The sequence below is a fragment of the Heptranchias perlo genome, chromosome 16 (genome assembly GCF_035084215.1).
Source record: "Heptranchias perlo isolate sHepPer1 chromosome 16, sHepPer1.hap1, whole genome shotgun sequence".
Taxonomy (NCBI): domain Eukaryota; kingdom Metazoa; phylum Chordata; class Chondrichthyes; order Hexanchiformes; family Hexanchidae; genus Heptranchias; species Heptranchias perlo.
In genome coordinates, this window is record NC_090340.1 from 26581613 (window position 1) to 26604410 (window position 22798).

The window sequence follows — 22798 nt, forward strand, 5'->3', positions numbered from 1 at the left end:
ATGTGCTTCGCCCAGGCACTGCTCTGCACCCAAGCTCCTGAAGAGAACAATCTGCCTTACTGTTTCTACATGATGTGTGGGCAAAAATTATCTCAGCAATTTTAGGTCCACTCTTCCTAAAATTAAGAGTGGGGGAGGGTTCAGATAGTGGTAATTTTATCAGTCTACAAAGAAAAGTCAAGGCTGTAGAGTAGAGACAGGAGAAATTATAATGGGGAATAAGGAAACGGCAGCGACGTTAAACAAATATTTTATATCTGTCTTCATAGTAGAAGACACAAAAAACATACCAGAAATAGTGGGGAACCAAGGGTCTAATGAGAGGGAAGAACTTAAAGTAATTAGGATTAATAAAGAAAAAGTTTTAGAAAGATTAATGAGACTAAAAGCCGACAAATCCCCTGGACCTGATGACCTACATTCTAGGGTTTTAAAAGCGGTGGCTGCAGAGATAGTGGATGCATTAGTTTTAATCTTCCAGAATTCCCTAGATTCTGGAATTGTCCCCGTGGATTTGAAGGTAGCAAATGTAACCCTGCTATTCAAGAAAGGAGGGAAAGAGAAAACAGGGAACTATAAGCTTGACATTATTAGTAGGGAAAATGCTCGAATCTATTATTAAGGACGTAGTAACAGGGCACTTAGAAAATCATAATGTGATTAGGCAGAGTCCACACAGTTTTATGAAAGGGAAATCGTGTTTGACAAATCTATTCGAGTTTTTTGAGGGTGTAACTTGCAGATTGGATAAGGGGAAACCAGTGATGTCGTATATTTAGATTTTCTGAAGACATTCGATAAGGTGCCACATAAGAGGATGTTACACAAGACTAGGGCTCATGAGATTGGGGGTAACACATTAGCATGGAACGAGGATTGGTTAATGGACAGAAAACAGAGAGTAGGAATAAACGGGTCATTTTCAGGTTGGCAGGTTGTAATTAGTGGGATGCCACAGGGATCGGTGCTTGGGCCTCAGCTATTTACAATCCATATTAATAACTTAGATGAAGGGACCGAGTATAATGTATCCAAGTTTGCTGACAATACAAAGCTAGGTGGGAAAGTAAGCTGTGAGGAGGGCACAAAGTGTCTGCAAAGGGATATAGACAGGTGAAGTGAGTGGGCAAGAAGGTGGCCGATGGAGTATAATAAAGGGAAATGTGAGGTTATTCACTTTAGTAGGAAAAATAGAAAAACAGAATATTTTTAAATGGTGAGGAACTATTAAATGTTGGTGTTCAGAGGGATTTGGGTGTCCTTGTACATGAAAAACAGAAAGTTAACATGCAGGTACAGCAAGCAGCTAGGAAGGTAAATAGTATGTTGGCCTTTATTGCGAAGGGGTTGGAGTACAAGATTAAGGTAGTCATGCTGCAATTGTACAGGGCTTTGGTGAGACCACACCTGGAGCACTGTGTGCAGTTTTGGTCTCCTTACCTAAGGAATGATATACTTGCCTTAGAGGCGGTGCAACAAATGTCCACTAGATTGATTCCTGGGATGAGAGGGTTGTCCTATGAAGAATGATTGAGTAGAATGGGCCTATACTCTCTGGTGTTTAGAAGAATGAGAGGTGATCTCATTGAAACATATAAGATTCTAAGAGGGCTTGACAGGGTAGATGCTGAGAGGATGTTTCCCCCGGCTGAAGAGTCTAGAACTAGGAGGCATAGTCACAGGATAAGAGATCAGACATTTAGGACTGAGATGAGGAGGAATTTTTTCACTCAGAGGGTTGTGAATCTTTGGAATTCTCTACCCCAGAGTGCTGTGGATGCTCAGTCGTTGAGTATATTCAAGACTGAGAGCGATAGATTTTTGGACTGTAAGAGAATCAAGGGATATGGGGATCGGGTGGGAAAATGGAGTTGAGGTAGAAGATCAGCCATGATCTTATTGAATGGTGGAGTGGGCTCGAGGGGTCCTATGACTTATTCCTGCTCCTATTTCTTATGTTCTTATGTTCCCAAAAACACAGGACACAAGTAAAATATACATTCTCATATTCCTGGTAGTGACATATCAATAGAACGTGGACAGTTATCATTAATATATTTTCTGGTCTTTGTATAGTCGGAAAACATAATTTTACATGTTACAAGTAGAGGAATAACAATTAGAGAAAGCACTTTAAAAGAACCGGATGAGCTCAATTGTAAACCAAGGATTTAAAATTGGACTGTGCAATATTATTAGCAAACATTAATGTGTTATTGTAAGATTCCTTTGTCTGTTGAGATAAATGAGTTAGTACTTTTGTTAAAAAAGTAGATAGAGGAATTCCACAGACATGTTACAGCATTCATCACTAGCACCACACAGTGTGATTTCAACTCACGGAACACATACAAATCAGAAATGGGAAGTGGCACTTAACTGTTAGTAACAGTACAAGCAGCACATGGTGCGTGCTAAAGGTATGTAGCTGACAGTTTCAAAATCTGACATCTGCAATCATCTCAACTGGAAGGCCTCGTAAAATTAACCTTTTAAAAAAAACTGCTGTAAGCAGTCCTGCACGCCCGAGTTAGACAGAGCCGGAAGGACACAGTCTGCACTCAGGCAGGTATAGACTTGTGTTCCTGGTTGATTCGGGTGCGCACATTGCCAGTGATTTTAGTGGTTTTTGCCAATTTAATAGAGTTTTTGTTTAATGATTACATTTACACGACCCACCTATGCAACCCATACAGGCCATGAAAATGGATAGCCTAAATTTTGCTCAGTATCAACAGCAGAAATGTGAGATTCAGTTCAACTCTCAGCTTGCATTCTCAGTGTTAAGTGGGTATGTGTATTATTGTACATTAATTATACATTTGTCGACCTGCTCAGTGTATACATTTCTGCTTAAAGTATTGACTTTGTTCATACTTAATGTCACGTCCACATGATTTCTTTTAATTACAGAGGCTGGTGATTGGTCCCCTCTGAGATTTATTAGCCTCACTAAGAATCACTTTGGGGCCTCTGGTAGGTCCAGCATGGAACTCATGCCTGCTCTCAGCTGGTGTGACTTCTGCTAGGCCCTAGGAGGGTGGAACGGGCAGAGATCCTGTGTTGATGCAGGAATGTCCTCAGACACTCCCCAAAGCCAACTTTTGATGTAGTGATCATTGTTGGAAGATTTGCCTGCTTCCCCAGTACTCATACAGGGTGAAAACACTGCGGATTCAGGTTCTGCCTGTTCTACACCCTCCTCAGCCCCCAGAATTTCGGTCCCTTGGAATTCTATTTCACATATCGAACCTTATTTAGGGACAATCATTAAATAATGAACATTTATTTCCTTCGTCCGAAAGACGGCACTTCCAACAGTGCAGCACTCCCTTAGTACAGTACTGAAGTGTCAGCCTAGATTTTGTAACCAAGTCTTTGGAATGAGACTTGAATCCACAACCTTGTGACTCAGAGGCATGATTTTCAGGAGTGGTTGCTAGAATTACAGAAGAGCTTTTAAAGGATTTTTTTTTCTGCCTAGTACCAGCATAGAGCTGGCCTTGCCACTGACAGCCTGAGGGCCTGGGAGACCAACAGGGCAGTTTTTCCCCCACCCACAGAAAGAAATTCTGTGTACCAGGTATGGGATTCCCAATGGGCATTTCCTTGTTTTCCATTTTAATGGAAGTGGAAGGGGAGAAGCAGTTTTGGATAGAGAAAAGGAAAGTGAGGCAGGTTATGAAGAGGATGCATCCTGCAAGATATTACCCCCCTCAAAGAATTTACAGGCCACCTGCACATTTCCACCAATCTTCCCATCTTCCAATGCTTGAGCAGTGTATTTTCCCACTAGCTCCTCACAGGGGACGAACACTCTGATGTCAGTAATGCTCCCTCCAGTGCCATGCCTTTTACAGGCACTGTGCACAAGTTTCTCCTCTAACAAAGCTAAGTGCTTTAGATGCAAAATAGCATTTAAGGAATGTATTAGACAGCCCCCACTACCCTTACTGGAAGTCCATTTCATGTATTGATCACTTTCTGTTTGAAGAACTTCACTCCTGAATTTGCCTTTTCCTAGTTTGAAAATGTGTCCCTTTGTTCTACTCTTGTGATTTAGTTTGAAGTAATATTCTGGATTTGCATTTTCCATATACCCTTATATACCTCTCAAATCTCCTCCTGGTTCCCTCATTTCAAAGCTGAAAAGTGGACATTTCTCCGATCTTTCCTTATAATGCAAACCTCATGGAACATCTCTGAATTGTCCCACAGGTTTCATTGTCTGTCTTGTTTTGCATGTTGTGCCTCTATGACCAAAACTGAACATAGTACTCAAGATGCAGTCTGACCAGAGGGTCATGCAGTTTGAGCATGACTGCCTCTGTCTACTATTTTGCCTATACAGTTCAGCATTCTGTTTGTTTTGTTTGCTGCTCTGCATTGGTTGGACAAGTTGTGCATCGAGCCTATTGGGACCCTTACATCTCTTTCAATTTCACAGTTAGGTATTTCAACACCACTCATCAAATCATAGAATTTTACAGCACAGAAGGAGGCCATTTGGTCCATCATGCCTGTGCTGGCTCTTTGAAAGAGCTATCCAACTTAATCCCACACCCAGCTTTTTCCCCATAACCCTGCAAATTAGTCCTCTTCAAGTACATGCCTTTTGAAATTTCCTATTGAATCTGCTTCCACTACCCTTTCAGGTCGTGCGTTCCAGATCATAACAACCCTCTGTGTGAAAAAAATTCTCCTCATTACCCCTCTAGTTCTTTTGCCAATTATTTTAAATCTATGGGATCTGGTTACCGACCCACTTGCCAGAGGAAACAGGTTCTCCCTATTTGCTCTATCAAAACCCCTCATAATTTTAAATATCTCTATTAGGTCCCTTCTTAACCTTCTCTGCTCTATGATGTGGAGATGCCGGTGATGGACTGGGGTTGACAATTGTAAACAATTTTACAACACCAAGTTATAGTCCAGCAATTTTATTTTAAATTCACAAGCTTTCGGAGATTTTCTCCTTCCTCAGGCAAATGTTTGCCTGAGGAAGGAGAAAATCTCCGAAAGCTTGTGAATTTAAAATAAAATTGCTGGACTATAACTTGGTGTTGTAAAATTGTTTACAATTCTCTGCTCTAAGCAGAACAATCTCAGCTCCTCCAATCTCTCCACATATCTGAAATCCCTCATCCCTGGTATCATCCTGGTTAACCGCCTCTGTACCCTCGCCAAGGCCTTGACATCCTTCCTAAAGTGTGGTGCCCAGAATTGTACACAATACTCCAGCTGAGGCCTAACCAGTGATTTGTAAAGGTTTAGCATAACTTCCTTGTTTTTGTATTCAATACTCCTATTTACAAAGCCAAGAATCCCATAAGCTTTCTTAACCACCTTATCAACGTGCCCTGCCACCTTCAAAGATTTGTGAATATGTACCCCCAAGTCCCTCTGCTCTTGCACCCCCCTCAAAATATTACCATTTAGATTATGCAGCCTCTCCATGTTGTTCCTCCCAAAGTGCATTACTTCACACTTATCCGCATTAAATTGCATCTGCCATGTGTTGGCCTATTTTACCACTCTATGTCCTCCTGAAGTCTGTTACCATCCTGCTCACTATTTACAAGTACAAATATCACCCAATTTTCTTCCTATATTTAGTACCTTATAGTTTCAACAGCATGTTTAATAATTCATCTAATATTACCATTTATGGCAATACAGAGAAAAAATATCACCCCCAATTAATATAAACCGTATGTTTATGATTTTGAAGTAATGGTAAGAATGTGGATAGCATTATGTGCAAAGTGCTCATTGTGGCAGAAAAGTGCAAACCTTGGAACCTGAGCTGTAAGGGCAGTTTTGCCAACTAGTCACTTCGTTTGTCCGCCATCAAGGACGCTTTCAAATGAAAAGGATGTGATTCCTGGAGCTCCAAGAGCATCGGAGACCCACTTTTTTGTTAGCTACCCCTGTGGTACCGCACCACTAAATGCATGAGCTGGTTGCGTCCGTCTCTTTGCTTTGAAAAGTCCGGGGCGCTTTCCACGCTGTTCTCCAGTGGCCCCGCGAAGATCGGTGCCAGATAACCTATAATGTGGGAATCCCAGCGCAATGTGTGGCTCTCCCGAGACCAAATATGTAAAGTGAAAGGAGTATAAATTAAAGGGATATCATGACCAGGAATTTCTAGACTTGCAAGCCAGAGTTTCCTGCTGTTTAGGCCAAAAAAAATGAATTTGGAGAATCTTCTGCAGAAAATGTGCATTTTTGAAACATCATTTTGAAACATTCGGCATCATTTTTTTTTTCAGAGATGACAACGGACTGCCATTTTGCCACCATTTTAAGCCGATCTCATTACCCCAGTAATGGTTTAGACAGGTTAGATTGTAACATCTCCCCACCTTCCCCAGTGTGATGGTGTCATCGTTCAAATGTAGCTGTTTGCATTCTGAAGGAAGCAAAATAAAAATGAGACTATACACTGAAACCAATCCACGTTTGACAAGTAATTAAATAATAACGTGTGGATTTATTCTGACTGGGCTATCTCAGTTTCTTATTTTCCCCAATATGGAATAGGGAAATTCTCCCATTACGAACATTCACATGCATTTACTTGAGAAGGCTTTTGGCTATTCTCATAGTTCAGTAAGTCAAATATTTTCTTGAAAAACACACCTTCTGTCTTTTACCTTGGATGCAGCTGATCCTGTTTTGCTGACAGAACAAACTTTTCCACAAATTGTGATGATTGGGAAATACCTGGCTAGTGTGACTGGAAACACAACATAACAGAAAGCTGTTGATAGATTGTAGCTGACAGCAAAATGGGCACAGGCTATGTATTATTAACTTAATACTGGAACTGTTGACTAGGTGAAAGCAGCAATACATTTAGAACGCTGTAGATTAAAGAATTGAATTGAGCTGAACTTGAAACATTTTAATGCAACTGATAATGGCATCAACAGTGGCCTTTGGGACAGCTTGTTATCGATTGTCCTGTGGACCATGTTTACTCCATCCTCTCTGTTAGAGTTAGTGTGGGAAAGGCAATGTCTTGAACATTGTGAGGCAATGTAAGCTCCATGCACTCTTTTGGGCAGCAGTAGTTTTTAAAGTCTTACTTTTTTTCATTCTAATTTTCCTTCCTATATCTTCTTTTGAAAGCAGTGAATTGAGCTGGAATACTGTTCCACAGTACCTCACCCACCTGACTATACATCACCTGTATTCCTAGAAGGTGGATGATGGCTGGCTTTTCAACGCAGTCTAATCCTATTCTCATTCAGCATCCACACATGTCATCCTTTCCAGCAAGATATCGCTAAATACAATTTTAGCACCTCCACCATCTACCCAGCTTACATTAGCTAACTCACCACAGTCCAGGCATCTAATCAGTGACCTTCCTGACCCTATATCACAGCATAGAATATGGTAGAACTCTGCTTCTGCACTCACCAGCCCACGATTTTGCACCCATTCACTTTAATGGTGGGGAAACTGCGGCTGGAAAGCACAGAAGTGGAAAAACTCAGTCAACATGTTCACTTACAAAGCTATAAGAGAACTCTTTAAATTTGTATTTAGTGCTTTCATCATCATCTCAGTGTCACCATCATTCTGTCTCCATTTAGATACACCAAACATTTCAAGCTTTCTAGACCTATGCTGTTCCCACTGGATCATGTGTGGTTAAAGATGTCCATCAGCTATTCATTTCCATGTGAACTAGTCCCTCTATTCCCTCTTCTGTGGTTATTCTCACATAAGCTTCACCCATCTCCATGTGGTATCATGAAGCATTGTTGGATGCCTTTCCTGTATGTTCCTTCTCCAAACCCCTTATCTGAAATAAACCAAATCTAATATATTAACAATTTCGTTGGGTGAAAACAATGAAAACTATTGAATCTTTGTCTTCTGTTTTTCTGGGTTTGATGCTATCTAAAGGGTTAAAGAAGCAGTTTAGAACATTAACTTGTAAAGCTGAACTCTATTTTTTAAACACGTAATAGAGTGGGCTTGTTTAACTGGTCTTTGGGTGTGTCAGGGAGGACCTGGCTAAATACATTTCCTGCGTGACACCATAAATGTTGTATAACAATATAAGCATTTATGTTAATAAATCCATAAACATATTTTCAAGCAACTTAAACGGATTCACCCTCCGTCAAAATATCAGACAGAAGAATGTCAGTTGAGTGCATTGAACATTGGTATGCTAATATTGTAAACAGTCATTTTTAGGCTAATGCAGTTTAGAATACTAAGTTAATATTTATTTTCTTCCATTCAGCTTTTTTAGGTCTCTCAGCATTATTCCAAAAGCCAGCAAAGAGAGTTGACGGTCAACTTGCTCTCAGAACTCTCCCAATGTTACTCTGTACCAGGCTATGAAGAATTGCATAACAGTGAGCCAGAGTGATTCATCCTTGATTTTTCCCCTTCTTTGGCATGCATTTGACAACACGCATTGTTTCTGACACCTTGGATGAAGCCCAGCCACAAATCTTTTTAGATGATTTTGAAATGTCAGCTTTTTTAAAAATTTGTTCATGGGATGTGGGCGTCGCTGGCAAGGCCAGCATTTATTGCCCATCCCTAATTGGCCTTGAGAAGGTGGTGGTGAGCCGCCTTCTTGAACCGCTACAGTCCGTGTGGTGAAGGTTCTCCCACAGTGCTGTTAGATAGGGAGTTCCAGGATTTTGACCCAGCGATGATGAAGGAACGGCGATATATTTCCAAGTCGGGATGGTGTGTGACATGGAGGGGAACGTGCAGATAGTGGTGTTCCCATGTGCCTGCTGCTCTTGTCCTTCTAGGTGGTAGAGGTTGCGGGTTTGGGAGGTGCTGTCGAAGAAGCCTTGGCGAGTTGCTGCAGTGCATCCTGTGGAAGGTACACACTGCAGCCACTGTGTGCCGGTGGTGAAGGGAGTGAATGTTTAGGGTGGTGGATGGGGTGCCAATCAAGCAGGCTGCTTTGTCCTGGATGGTGTCGAGCTTCTTGAGTGTTGTTGGAGCTGAACTCATCCAGACAAGCGGAGAGTATTCCATCACACGCCTGACTTGTACGTTGTAGATGGTGGAAAGGCTTTGGGGAGTCAGGAGGTGAGTCACTCGCTGCAGAATACCAAGCCTCTGACCAGTTCTTGTAGCCACAGTATTTATGTGGCTGGTTTAGTTAAGGTTCTGGTCAATGGTGACCCCTAGGATGTTGATGGTGGGGGATTCGGTGATGGTAATGCCGTTGAATGTCAAGGGGAGGTGGTTAGACTCTCTCTTGTTGGTGATGGTCATTGCCTGGCACTTGTCTGGCGTGAATGTTACTTGCCACCTGTCAGCCCAAGCCTGGATGTTGACCAGGTCTTGTTGCATACAGGTACGCACTGCTTCATTATCTGAGGGGTTGCGAATGGAACTGAACACTGTGCAATCATCAACGAACATCCCCATTTCTGACCTTATGATGGAGGGAAGGTCATTGATGAAGCAGCTGAAGTTGGTTGGGCCTAGGACACTGCCCTGAGGAACTCCTGCAGCAATGTCCTGGGGCTGAGATGATTGGCCTCCAACAACCACTACCATCTTCCTTGTGCTAGGTATGACTTCAGCCACTGGAGAGTTTCCCCCCTGATTCCCATTGACTTCAATTTTATTAGGGCTCCTTGGTGCCACACTTGGTCAAATGCTGCCTTGATGTCAAGGGCAGTCACTCTCATCTCACCTCTGGAATTCAGCTCTTTTGTCCATGTTTGGACCAAGGCTGTAATGAGGTCTGGAGCCGAGTGGTCCTGGCGGAACCCAAACTGAGCATCAGTGAACAGGTTATTGGTGAGTAAGTGCCGCTTGATAGCACTGTCGACAACACCTTCCATCACTTTGCTGATGATTGAGAGTAGACTGATGGGGCATTAATTGGCTGGATTGGATTTGTCCTGCTTTTTGTGGACAGGACATACCTGGGCAATTTTCCACATTGTCGGGTAGATGCCAGTGTTATAGCTGTACTGGAACAGTTTGGCTAGAGGCGCGGCCAGTTCTGGAGCACATGTCTTCAGCACTACAGCCGGGATGTTGTCGGGGCACATAGCCTTTGCTGTATCCAGTGCGTTCAGCCGTTTCTTGACATCACGCAGAGTGAATTGAACGTGGCTCAGTGGTAGCACTCTCGTCTCTGAGTCGGAAGGGTGTGGGTTTAAATCCCACTCCAGAGACTTGAGCACATAATCTAGGCTGACACTTCAGTACATTACTGAGGCAGCACTGTTGGAGGTGCCGTCTTTCGGATGAGATGTTAAACTGAGGCCCCATCTGCCCTCTCAGGTGGATATACAAGATCCCATGGCACTATTCGAAGAAGAGCAGGGACGCTTTCCCCAGTGTCCTGGCTAATATTTAACCTTCAATCAACATTGCTAAAAATATTATCTGGTCAATTATCTCATTGCTGTTTGTGGGACCTTGCTATGCGCATATTGGCTGCCACATTTCCTACATTACAGCCGTGACCACGCTTCAAAAGTAATTGGCTGCGAAGTGCCTTGGGGCGTCCGGAAGTCGTGAGAGGCACTATATGAATGCAAGTCTTTTTTAATTTAATAAATATATCACATTTCCATGGTATCACATTCATTTACTAAAGATAAATGTAAAGAACAAAGGGCTGAAGTTAAATGATGCACCTGTAGGATATAGACCAAGCTGAACAGATAATATTTGGGCTCTGTTTGGAACTGAATCCTAACACCATATATACCAAACCTCCTTGTGCCAAACAATTTTGAACAAAGATAGGGGCCCTTTAAAGTGTAGTATTGTGTAAATAATCTTTCAGCGGACTTTGACTGCCTCGGTCCAATTGTGTCCTTTGGTTCTGGGAAAATTTTGTGCTGTAAATGTTTGAAAGCAGCCAGTGCAAAATGGCTGGCAGTCGATACACAACTTAACGCAAGGTTCATTAGGTGCCTGAAAAATATTAAAATTTAAGGCCCACTCCATAATGAAACTGGCATGTCTAAGCTGTGCTGCAGCGACAAAGTAACTATTTAGAATGGCCACTAATGGGTAACGCAGGATTAAAAAAAAACCTGGCACCGCTTTCCCATGCCCTCATGCCTGGTACCCCATAACCCCTGTCCCCCTCCCTCCTCTACAGGGGCGGACTGGCTTCCCCGAAAGGGCACGGGATTCTCATGGAAACGGGTGGGCGCTGATAATATGGTGCTATGGAACCATTCAGAGGTGCACTCGGGAAATCTCCCAATTTCCCATAATACCAGCCCACCCGTTGGAGCTGCACTCATCCAGGCAAGTGGAGAGTATTCCATCACACTCCTGACTTGTGCCTTGTAGATGGTGGAAAGGCTTTGGGGAGTCAGGAGGTGAGTCACTCGCCACAGCCTCTGACCTGCTCTTGTAGCCACAGTATTTATATGGCTGGTCCAGTTAAGTTTCTGGTCAATGGTGACCCCCAGGATGTTGATGGTGGGGGATTTGGCGATGGTAATGCCGTTGAATGTCAAGGGGAGGTGGTTAGACTCTCTCTTGTTGGAGATGGTTATTGCCTGGCACTTATCTGGCGCGAATGTTACTTGCCACTTATGAGCCCAAGCCTGGATGTTGTCCAGGTCTTGCTGCATGCGGGCTCGGACTGATTCATTATCTGAGGGGTTGCGGATGGAACTGAACACTGTGCAATCATCAGCGAACATCCCCATTTCTGACCTTATGATGGAGGGAGGGTCATTGATGAAGCAGCTGAAGATGGTTGGGCCTAGGACACTGCCCTGAGGAACTCCTGCAGCAATGTTACAAGGATAGTAACAATGGTGTGGAGCATTAGTACAGAGGAGATTCACCACAAACCAGATCTGGTGGATTACATGGAATGTTTGCTTAACACATGCACATGCAGTCTTCACCGTCACCTGCACCCCCTCCCCCCATCCAAGCAGTTCCCCCCCTCTCAATTCTTCTCTTTAAGAAGCAGAGAAAGATGAGGAATAATTTAAGGGTGGGCAGGAAGAGAATGAGGGCAGAGTTATTTGGCACCTCCCCTATTTATTACTATGCCCTCCATCAGGACAGATCCAGATTAATTGCTGCCCACAATGGCTCTGGTCTCTACATTCAAGATGGCAGAAAGACTATCCCAGGAATCACAAGAAGGAAGCAGGAACACACCGAGGGATCACTCAGAGTAACTTCCATTCAATTATTAAACGCTAATCAGCGAGCAAATCTAGTGGCATAGCTTCCTCTGTCCATTGGTGTTAGTGAAAAAGTAGAAGTGAATATAAAATGGTGATCTCCACTTTATACTTACATCTACTTTTTCATTCATAATAGTGAAAGAGGAAAATACAGCATTAGATATTGACTTACTATTTAGTAATGATATCAAGTGTTGTGCATTGTATGAAGACAGTGATTATATAGCCACATTATCAAGAGACCATTTATATTTTGCTCCGAGTACAGTCATTAACAGATTAACAGGCGTAGCCAAGAGGATGTCTGCAGATGCTGCAACTTACTTGTCATTTCCTTGTGTTGTTGATTGGAGTAACCTCTGGCATTCACTTCTGTTGTGATACAAGTGGATGTGTCAGAAATAGGGCCATGTTTCACAACAATATAAGCTTCAGCTCTGGTTATAATTGTCTCATGTTGTTATTTGCATCTGAGTCTGATCAATGCAGTCAATCCCAGTCATGATGCAATAAACACCTGTCAACATTCCTGGGGCTGCTGTACCAGGCAATATATCTCCAGAAAATATTACCTTCACCTGTTAACAAATAACAGATCACTGAGGTCATGCCCAGTGGGAGAAGGACGGCATCTCAGGTGAATTAGCATATATAAATCTGTGCTCACAGCAGCTAAATAGGCCTAGAGAACTGGGCAGTCCAGTTTAATAAAGAGTAATCACTAACGTCAGCATACACTTCACTGAGCTATTCTGTGGAGAGGTTAAACAAGTTCTGCACAGCTTGGGGTACTTTATACACCCAATATGCTGAATAAGTGAGAACTAAAGTGAATGTTCCTCAAGCTCTAACGTATAGAAAGAAGGTGGTTCATGGAGGGACCTAGTCAAGATATATAAAATATTAAATGCTCCATAACTAGATCAGGTAAAACCTACTTCAAAGTACAGCAGGAAGGACGTAAATGTAAACTGATGACATATAAAATTAAAACAGACATTAGAAAGCACTTCTTTACTCTAAGATTGATAAATGTTTGGTTATAATCTGCCAGGTAGGGTACTAGAGGCAAAAACATTAGGGTCATTAAAAAGGTAGCTGGATGCTATTATGGGAGATTTGGATGGATGGCCTTTTCTTTTCCTTTGACTCTTCCTGTTGTTCTTGTGTTTCTTCCAGCACTGCCATGAGCGATCTCCATCTGTAATTCAGGTAGAGAGTGATGAAATGCTGCTTATGCAGTCGCCATAGCAACAAAGTTACTTTATTTTTTTTCTTCTTCTCCTGAAGTAAATGGAAAGCAAAATCCAGCGGAGTGTAAAACGGGCTCCCAATCTGGTCCTGTCAGTTTCCCGCTGGGTGGGTTAGGTTAAAATAACCCACCGAGTGTCAGGTTAATCAACTGTGGGGGCAATCATAGCTGGGCCTGGTGCTATCCTCACCCAACATCCATGCACATGCACTTGGAGCAGGAAGTTTTACTACGTGGTGAAGAATCAAAGTCCTGGCTGAGTAAGTGTCTGATGCCCCTAGTGGAGAGGAAAGCAGTAATGGTGAATCTGTACACTTAGTGCAAGGCATGCTGGGAGCGAGACGAGGTCATGGGCGTGGGTCTATCTCACTGTCTTTAAAGATGTGCTAATGTTTGTTCTGTGCAAAAAAATGTCTAGGACAGAATAGGCCATTCACATCCTGCAGCAAAAGGTGGTTTTATTTAAAGAGAGCACCACCCAGCAATGAAGAGTGCCATTTTTGACCAGGGTTCCCTGACATGCCTCTTTTAGGTCTGGCCCATACCTCGCACCTGCACCGCAACAGTCATCCGAGCCATTTTCCACTTTATCTGGGGATTAGAAATGGACCGTGTCCGCAGGGACACAATATACAAATCTCCAGAGAACGGGGTGAAATACATACCCAACGCCGCCCTCATCCGGATGGCCACCTTTGTGTGCGGCTGCCTCATGCTGTACATAGATCCTCGGTACGCAAACACAAAGTGTCACTACGTGCTGAGGTTCTATTTGTCCCCGATGTTGAGAAGGATGGGCCTGGCCACGCTGCCACGGAACGCTGCATCCAGTTGGACCGTTCCGCCCCACCTGTCCTTCGTAGAAAAGTTTGTGCAGAAAAACACCTTTGACCACAAGTCGATCAGGAAGTGGTCCGCACGTAACATCCTCGAGACCCTGCGGGAAAAGGAGATGGTGGATCCTGTGGGTTGATTCCCCGAGCAGACTGTCAAAGTCACTTGGCAGAACACCTCATCGCCAGAGCTGTCAAACAAGCACCAAGATGTAGCTTGGCTGGTGGTGAGAAAGGCCCTTCCCGTCAGGTCCTTCATGCACACCCAGTGTCTCAGTGTCACCGCACGCTGTCCTAGGGGAGGCTGCGGTGGAGACGAGACCATCATCCATCTCCTTCTGGAATGTGCCTTTGCAAAGAAGTTCTGGAGAAAGATGCAGTGGTACCTGTTCAGGTTTGTCCCCAGCAACTCTGTATCACAGGACTCTGTACTCTACGGACTGTTCCCAGGGATGCACACTGAGACAGACATCAACTGCTGCTGGAAGACCATCAACTTGGTGAAAGACGACCTTTGGTCTGCCTGAAACTTGCTGATCTTCCGGTGCAAGGAGCTGTCCTCAAGCGAGTGTTACAGACTGGCACATTCCAAGGTCCAGGGCTACATGCTGAGGGACGCATTGAAGGTGGGTGCGGCCGCCGCAAAGGCTCAATGGGGAAAGGCCACTGTTTAGAGCCCTCCCGCCATTGTATACCGAGGGGCTGGAATCAGGGAAAAACCCCCTTGGGCAGAATGTAAAATGACAAATGAATGTAACGCAATGTATTGTATCTGTAGCCTGTAATGAAATGAGGCACTCTAGGATGCCATGAGCTGTATGTACAGTGTATGGTGCGTAACTGTATTGATTGTACCTGGACCTTCGAATTGTACTGTATGTGCCATTGCAAATTGTATAATCTGTATTGTATTGTTTGAATTGTGACATGAATTGTATTGTATATACCTTTACAAATTTTATGAATTAAGTATATTTTTGAAACAAAAAAAATCCGTTCTTATCAGTTTAATATCTGATACGTCCCCTACCTGGGGCCCATGGATTAAATTGATTTTTGGAACAGGGAGATGGAATAGGGACTTGCTCCGTCCACTCCACGCATCAACCCAGTATTGCAGTGTCTCTGGGAACGGTGCACCTCCCTGTGGGGAGATATTCAAAATGAAAAACAGGTTTTTCCAGCGTCCTTGTATGTATGGATGTATGTATCATCACTGAGAATAAAGCTGATATATTGCACTTAAAAAAAAAATCAGTAGTGCTATAGACTGTGTCTGCAGGGACACGATGTACAAGGTTCCAGAGAAAGGAGGGAAAAATGTACGCAACGTTGCCCTCATCCTGATGGCCACCTTTGTGTATGGCTGCATCAACCTGTGCATAACTTGGTACACAAGCACCAAGTGTCACTAGGTGCTGAGGTTCTATCTGTCCTCGGTGTTGCAAAGGATGGGTCTAGTCACAATGCCATGGAATGTTCCGTCCAGTTGGACCATTCCGCCCCACCTGTCGTTTGTAGAAAAGTTTGTGCGGGAAAACACCTTTGATCACAAGTCAATCAGGAAGTGGTCTGCAGGTAACGTCCTCGAGAACCCACAGGAAGAGGAGATGGTGGATCCTGTCGGATGGTTCCCCCAGCAGACTGTCAAAGTCATTTAGCAGAATGCCTCATCGCCAGAACTTTCAAACACGCACCAAGACGTAGCTTGGCTGGTGGTGAGAAGGGCCCTTCCCGTCAAATCCTTCATGCACACCCGACATCTCAGTGCCACCACACGCTGTCCTCGTGGAGGTTGCGTTGGGGATGAGACCATCACCCATCTCCATCTGGAATGTGCCTTTGCAAAGAAGGCCTGGAGAGAGATGCAGTGGTATTTGTCCAGGTTTGTCCCTAGCAGCTCCGTAACACAGGACTCTGTGCTCTACGGACTGTTCCCAGGGCCGCATACCGAGACACTCATCAGCTGCTGCTGGATCAACTCGGTGAAAGACGTCCCTTGGTCTGCCTGAAACTTGCTGATCTTCCAGTGCAAGGAGCTGTCCTCGAGCGAGTGTTGCAGACTGGCACATTCCAAGGTCCAGGACTACATGCTGAGGGATGCACTGAAGCTTTGTGCGACCCCTGCAAAGGCTCAATGGGGAAAGGCCACTGTTTAGGGCCCTCCCGCCATTGTATTCAGAGGGGTTGGAATCTGAGAAAAACCACTTGGGCTGAATATGTAAGGACTAATGAATGTAATGTAATGTAACTGTAATCAGTAATCTGTACTGATTATAATGCAATGAGTCACCCTAGAGTGTCACGAACTGTATGTACCATATATGATGTGTAACTGTATTGTTTGTATCGTGATATTTGAATTGTACTGTATGTACCGTTGTAAATTGTGTGACCTGTATTGTATTGTTTCTACTGTGATATTTGAATTGTATTGTATGCACCTTTACAAATGTTATGAATAAAGTATATTTTTGAAACAAAAAAAAATCTGTTGTGCTGGTCAGGTACTCCTGGCACAAATGGGGTTTTGCCCTTATTTAGGGGGCCTGAGCGAGCCTTGCATACTATCCACGCACAGGTTCTAAATGCTCAAAGCATTTCCAGCCTGCAATGTCATGTTTTGTGTACATTGGGTGCTGAGTAGGCCTCAGAATTCAGCATCGAATAATACAAGCCACTGGCAGTCAAAACACAGCCAGTGTTATCATACCCATAGAATCCTGTCCTTCAAGTCAACATGATATCAGGAATTAATTTCTATCCCAATTCAAGTTTCTTCTCAGGTTTCATAGGAACATAGGAACAGGAGTAGACCATTCAGCCCATCGAAACTATTCCACCATTCGATTAGATCATGGCTGATCTGTATCTTAACTCCATCTACCCGCCTTGGTTCTGTAACCCTTAATACCGTTTCCTAACAAAAATCTATCAATCTCAGTTTTGAAATTTTCAACTGACCTAGCCTCAACAGCTTTTTGGGGGAGAGAGTTCCAGATTTCCACTACCCTTTGTGTGAAGAAGTGCTTTCTGACATCATCCCTGAACGACCTAGCTCTAATTTTAAGGTAATGCCTATGACTTCCAAAGTGAGCATTATAGTGAAGAGCTGTTGTAACCTGGGAACACTGGTAGCTTGTTCTCAATCACTACTTCAGCTATATTAAATGTAGCTTCCTATCAAGAACCTTTGGCAAAACTGTGAGGAAAGGGAGGAATGCATAACAGGCAGAGCTACTCAGTACCTGGTGTAACATGATACAAAGTTATGGGCTGTTTAAAACCACGTAGTGAACTTTCTATAATTATCTCCATGTCTTTGCATTATAGAGAAAGAACACGCTTACTACAGTACCTGTGTGGAAAAAAAACTAAAAGGAATATTGTTTAGCAAACACAAGCAGAAGAGAAAAGGTACAATGGATCCTAATGTAACACTTAGCTGCTTTGACATAAGCCACCAGCAATGAGCAAGAACAGAGGTCATAGGTAATGTAATACTGGAAATATTATATCTGTCTGGCCCTAATAGAAAAATTGATCAAATGTCTGTTAACCATAATATATATTTAGACAATAGCAGGCATTATGGTTAGAAAACTATGAGCAGTGTACGTCCAAATTTCTGATGTGCACACCCAGTTGTGGGGTTAACAATGAGTTCAGCCAACTAGACCCTTCTTTAACCACATCCATAATGCAATTGTGCAATAGAGGGTGCCATATTGAACTTTGTGATATTAAACAAGAATTGCACTTTATTTTCACAAGCTCTAGAAAATCTATTTAAAGTTTCTTTAGTGTGCTTCATTTGACATCCTGAGCATCATCGTCATGGACTACATATTGGGTTACTGGTAGTTAGAGCGTCGACTTTATGATTTTAGACTTTCATCAGATATTTCCCTTGTGCCCAATGTCAAAGATCACTCCAGTAAATAAACCCTCATTTTCTACAATTCAGAATGTGACCTTACATAAGAAAGAAAGAACTTGCATTTCTATAGCGCCTTTCACAACCTCAGGACGTCACAAAGCACTTTACAACCAATTTTTGAAGTGTCATCACTGTTGTAATGTGGAAATTACACGCACAATATCTGATGATGTAGCATTGTCCGGAGGTCAAACAGGACTCTTACTGCTGTATTTAGTCAATTCTCATCTCCTAGTCTTTCGATACAGGGAGATTAAACCTTGTGACTCATGCTACAAACTACTAATCCATTTTTATTAAAAATAAAAAGTGGGCAGCAGTGGAAAATTAATACAACTAATTCCACTTGGTGTCGAACCATTAAACATGCAGCTCCTCAGATATACAAAAATAACAAAAGACATAAAAATTTGTAAACTCTCTTAGTAATAGTAAGCCTGGACCAATGTCTGTAAGAGAAAACATTTACATTCACTTTCATCGAACCAGCCTGTGGCCTCCAGTTTCTATCTTGATGAGCTCTGGAGAACTGGCAGCATGTTTCCTGAGGTATGCATCTCAATTTCTTTGAAGTTTAAAGCTGAGAAGCAGGAAACCAAATGATGTTTACCACAGCACATAAAGCTTAAGCAAAATAAAAATTATGGTTACCTGAACTCCACTCAGATGCTGGACCCAAAAAAAAGCACCTTTAACTGACTAAATTCAGAACAAAGCAAGCAATCTTCCTCCACACAATCGACAGGAGGGCTTACTTCACAGTAACAAGTCTTGTCCCTTTAACGGATTACTAAAGAAAGAAAGACTTGCATTTATATAACGCCTTTCACGACCTCAGGGCATCCCAAAGTGCTTTATAACTAATTAAGTACTTTTGAAGTGTAGTCATTGTTGTAACGTAGGAAACATGGCAGCCAACTTGTGCACAGCAAGATCCCACAAACAGCAATGTGATAATGACCAGATAATCTGTTTTAGTGATGTCGGTTGAGGGATAAATATTGGTAAGGACACCGGGGAGAACTCCCCTACTCTTCTTTGAATAGTGGCCCCTCTGATAGTGCAGTACTGAGGGAGTATTGCATTGAAGTGTCAGCCTAGATTTTGTGCTCAAGTCTCTGGAGTAGGACTTGAGCCCATAACTTTCTGACTCAGAGGCGAGAGACCTATCACTGAGCCACAACTGCATTCCAGGCAGGCTCAACTGTGGATTTTGCATACAGTAAACACATGGAAAATCTCTAAACAATGTTCTTCTCCAAGAGTTTTGCAAATATAAATATATAATATAAAGTTCTACAACAATAATTAGGACAGATTTCTAATTTGTTCCACATCTCCATTCTTACGCGTTACTGGTAGTTAAATGCTCGGATCCATTGTCCATTTTTCTCTGTTTCTCTATTTCTCTTTTGAAATCTCTTCCTTTCTATCCTTTCACATACATAACCTTGGGAGAGCAAGGAAGGCAGAGATCTGGACTGAATGATCTTTACAACATTGGTTTAGTACAGCAGTAGAGTGTAACCACCACCATAGTAATACATCAGAGTCAGCAAAGATGGGGAAATGACCAGTTCATTAGTGCTACATTAAACAGGTCAGATATAGCATAAGTGCCACAGGCTAACCTGCACTAGAAAGCATGGCACAGGTGCCACATGTGCCAGGCTGTTCCAGGTGAAGCACAGTCAGTGATTCCAGTGCACAAAGAGACATCAGCACATTAAGATGTTGGGGGTAAAATCTTTTATTTCTAATAGTTTACTGAGCAATGCCACAGCTTTTTCAACAAAACGTAAATCCGAACTATCAATCTGCATTCAGCCTATTTATTTACTGAGAGGTGCAGCAAAGTACTTTTCTGTGTGAAAAGTACAATGGACAAGTATCTTTTGTGGATGTTTGTCTTGCTACAGGAGGGAAGGGTTACAGCCTGATATTGGTATCTTTAATACAGTTCAAACTGTTATCCTAGGCAACATTATTGATTTCATACCACAAAACATGGCAGCAAACCTAGGAGTCCAGCAATGATCATTTTCCATTTTCTCACCTTCTCTCCTGAAGTCAGTAAGTCAGGCTGGTGTCTGGTTCCATTGACATTGATGGCCCGTGTACCTTGCCCAAATCACCACTCTGCATGTGTGTGTCCAAGCGGTGAATTTCAGAGGGTTCTATAGAAAGAAAGAAAAGAAATATCTGCATTTATATAATGCCTTTCACGACCTCAGGACTCCCCAAAGCTCTTTACAGCCAATTAAGTACTTTTGAAGTGTAGTTACTGCTGTAATGTAGGGAACACGGTAGCCAATTTGCATACAGCAAGGTCACACAAACAGCAATGTGACAATGATTAGATAATCTGATTTAGTGATGTTGGTTGAGAGAAAAACATTGGACAGGACACCGGGGAGAATACAGTAAGAGAGGAAGTATTAAGGGGATTAGCAGCTTTGAAAGTGGATAAATCACCAGGGCCGAATGAAATGTATCCCAGGCTGTTAAAAGAAGCCAGGGAGGAAATAGCGGAGGCTTTAACAATCATTTTCCAAACTTCACTGGATACAGGCATAGTGCCGGAGGATTGGCGGACTGCTAACGTTGTACCGTTGTTTAAAAAGGGACCGAGTAATTACAGGCCAGTCAGCCTAACCTCGGTGGCGAGCAAATTATTGGAATCAATTCTGAGGGACAGGATAAATTGTCACTTAGAAAGGCACGGACTAATCAAGGACAGTCAGCATGGATTTGTTAAGGGAGGTCGTGTCTGACTAACTTGATTGAATTTTTCGAGAAGGTGTCAAGGAGGATCGATGAGGGTAGCGCAATTGATGTAGTCTACATGGATTTTAGCAAGGCTTTTGACAAGGTCCCACATGGCAGATTGGTCAATAAAATAAAGACCCATGGGATCCAAGGGAATGTGGCAAATTGGATCCAAAATTGGCTCAGTGGCAGGAGGCAAAGAGTAATGGTCGACGGGTGTTTTTGCGACTGGAAGGCTGTTTCCAGTGGGGTGCCGCAGGGCTCGGTACTAGGTCCTTTGTTTTTTGTGGTATACATTAACAATTTGGACTAGGGGGCATGATTAAGAAATTTGCGGATAACACAAAGATAGGCTGTGTGGTGGATAGTGAGGAGGAAAGCTGTAGACTGCAGGAAGATATCAATGGACTGGTCAGATGGGCAGAAAAGTGGCAAATGGAGTTCAATCCGGAGAAGTGTGAGGTAATATATTTGGGAAGAGCAAACAAAGCAAGGGAAGACACAATAAATGGGAGGATATTGAGAGGTGTAGAGGAAGTGAAGGACCTTGCAGTGCATGTCCACAGATCCCTGAAGGTAGCAGGACAGGTAGATAAGGTGGTTAAGAAGGCATATGGAATGTTTTCCTTTATTAGCCAAGGCATAGAATATAAAAGCAGGGATGTTATGCTGGAACTGTATAAAACACTAATTAGGCCACAGCTTGAGTACTGCGCACAGTTACAGGAAGGATGTAATTGCACTAGAGAGGGTGCAGAGGAGATTTACAAGGATGTTGCCAGGACTGGAGAATTTTAGCTGATGACAGATTAGATAGGCTGGGGTTGTTTTCCTTGGAACAGAGGAGGCTGAGGGGTGATTTGATTGAGGTGTACAAAATGATGAGGGGCCTAGATAGAGTAGATAGGAAGGACCTATTTCCCTTAGCGGAGGGGTCAATAACCAGGGGGCATAGATTTAAAGTGATTGGTAGAAGGATTAGAATGGAAATGAGGAAAAAATTTTCACTCAGAGGGTGGTGAGGGTCTGGAACTCACTGCCTGAGAGGGTGGTAGAGTCAGAACCCCTCAACTCATTAAAAAAATACCTGGATGTGCACCTGAAGAGCCGTGACCTGCAGGGCAAGTGGGATTAGGCTGGATGGCTCGTTTCTCAGCCGGCGCGGACACGATGGGCTGAATGGCCTCCTTCTGTGCCGTAAGTTTTCTATGATTCTATAACTCCCCTGCTCTTCTTCGAAATAGTGCCGTGGGATCTTTTATACAGCGGCGCGATCCCTCAGAAGTGCACTGGTGTGCCAGGCTAGATTTTGTGCTCATGTCCCTAGAGTGGGACTTGAACCCACCATCTTCTGATTCAGAGGCAAGAGTGCTACCATTGAGCCTTGGCTAACACCTATAGTTAGTGAGCCTGTCCTCATCAGATATCCATACCAGCGCACTTTCAAGTGAAGGATAGTGGAAAATGATCTGGAGCAGGACCACTGGCAGATCTTTCCTCTCCCTGACCTGGGAACACCAAAGCCAACTATATTAACTTAACTTTCGATCTTACGAACATACGTGTTAGGAGCAGGAGTAGGCCATTTGGCCCCTTGAGCCTATTCTGCCAATTGATAAGATCATGGCTGATCTGATTGTGACCTCAACCCTACTTTCCCGTTTACCTACTTGATTGAGATCAGCAAATTCAGCACAAACTGGGGATCAAGTCTGGAATCTTCTTGATCTGAGCCAATAGGAAAACTTACCCACCTCAATTTCTACAATAAAACTGTATTTTTTTATATAAGTTTCAAAGTACGAGTGGATTTTACATCATT

General features: G+C 43.1%; 1 pseudogene; it reads left to right on the top strand.

Moving 5' to 3' along the window:
• The first annotated feature begins 15210 nt into the window (after positions 1-15210).
• On the top strand, positions 15211-15412 carry LOC137333888 (U2 spliceosomal RNA; annotated as a pseudogene).
• The last annotated feature ends 7386 nt before the right edge of the window (positions 15413-22798 follow it).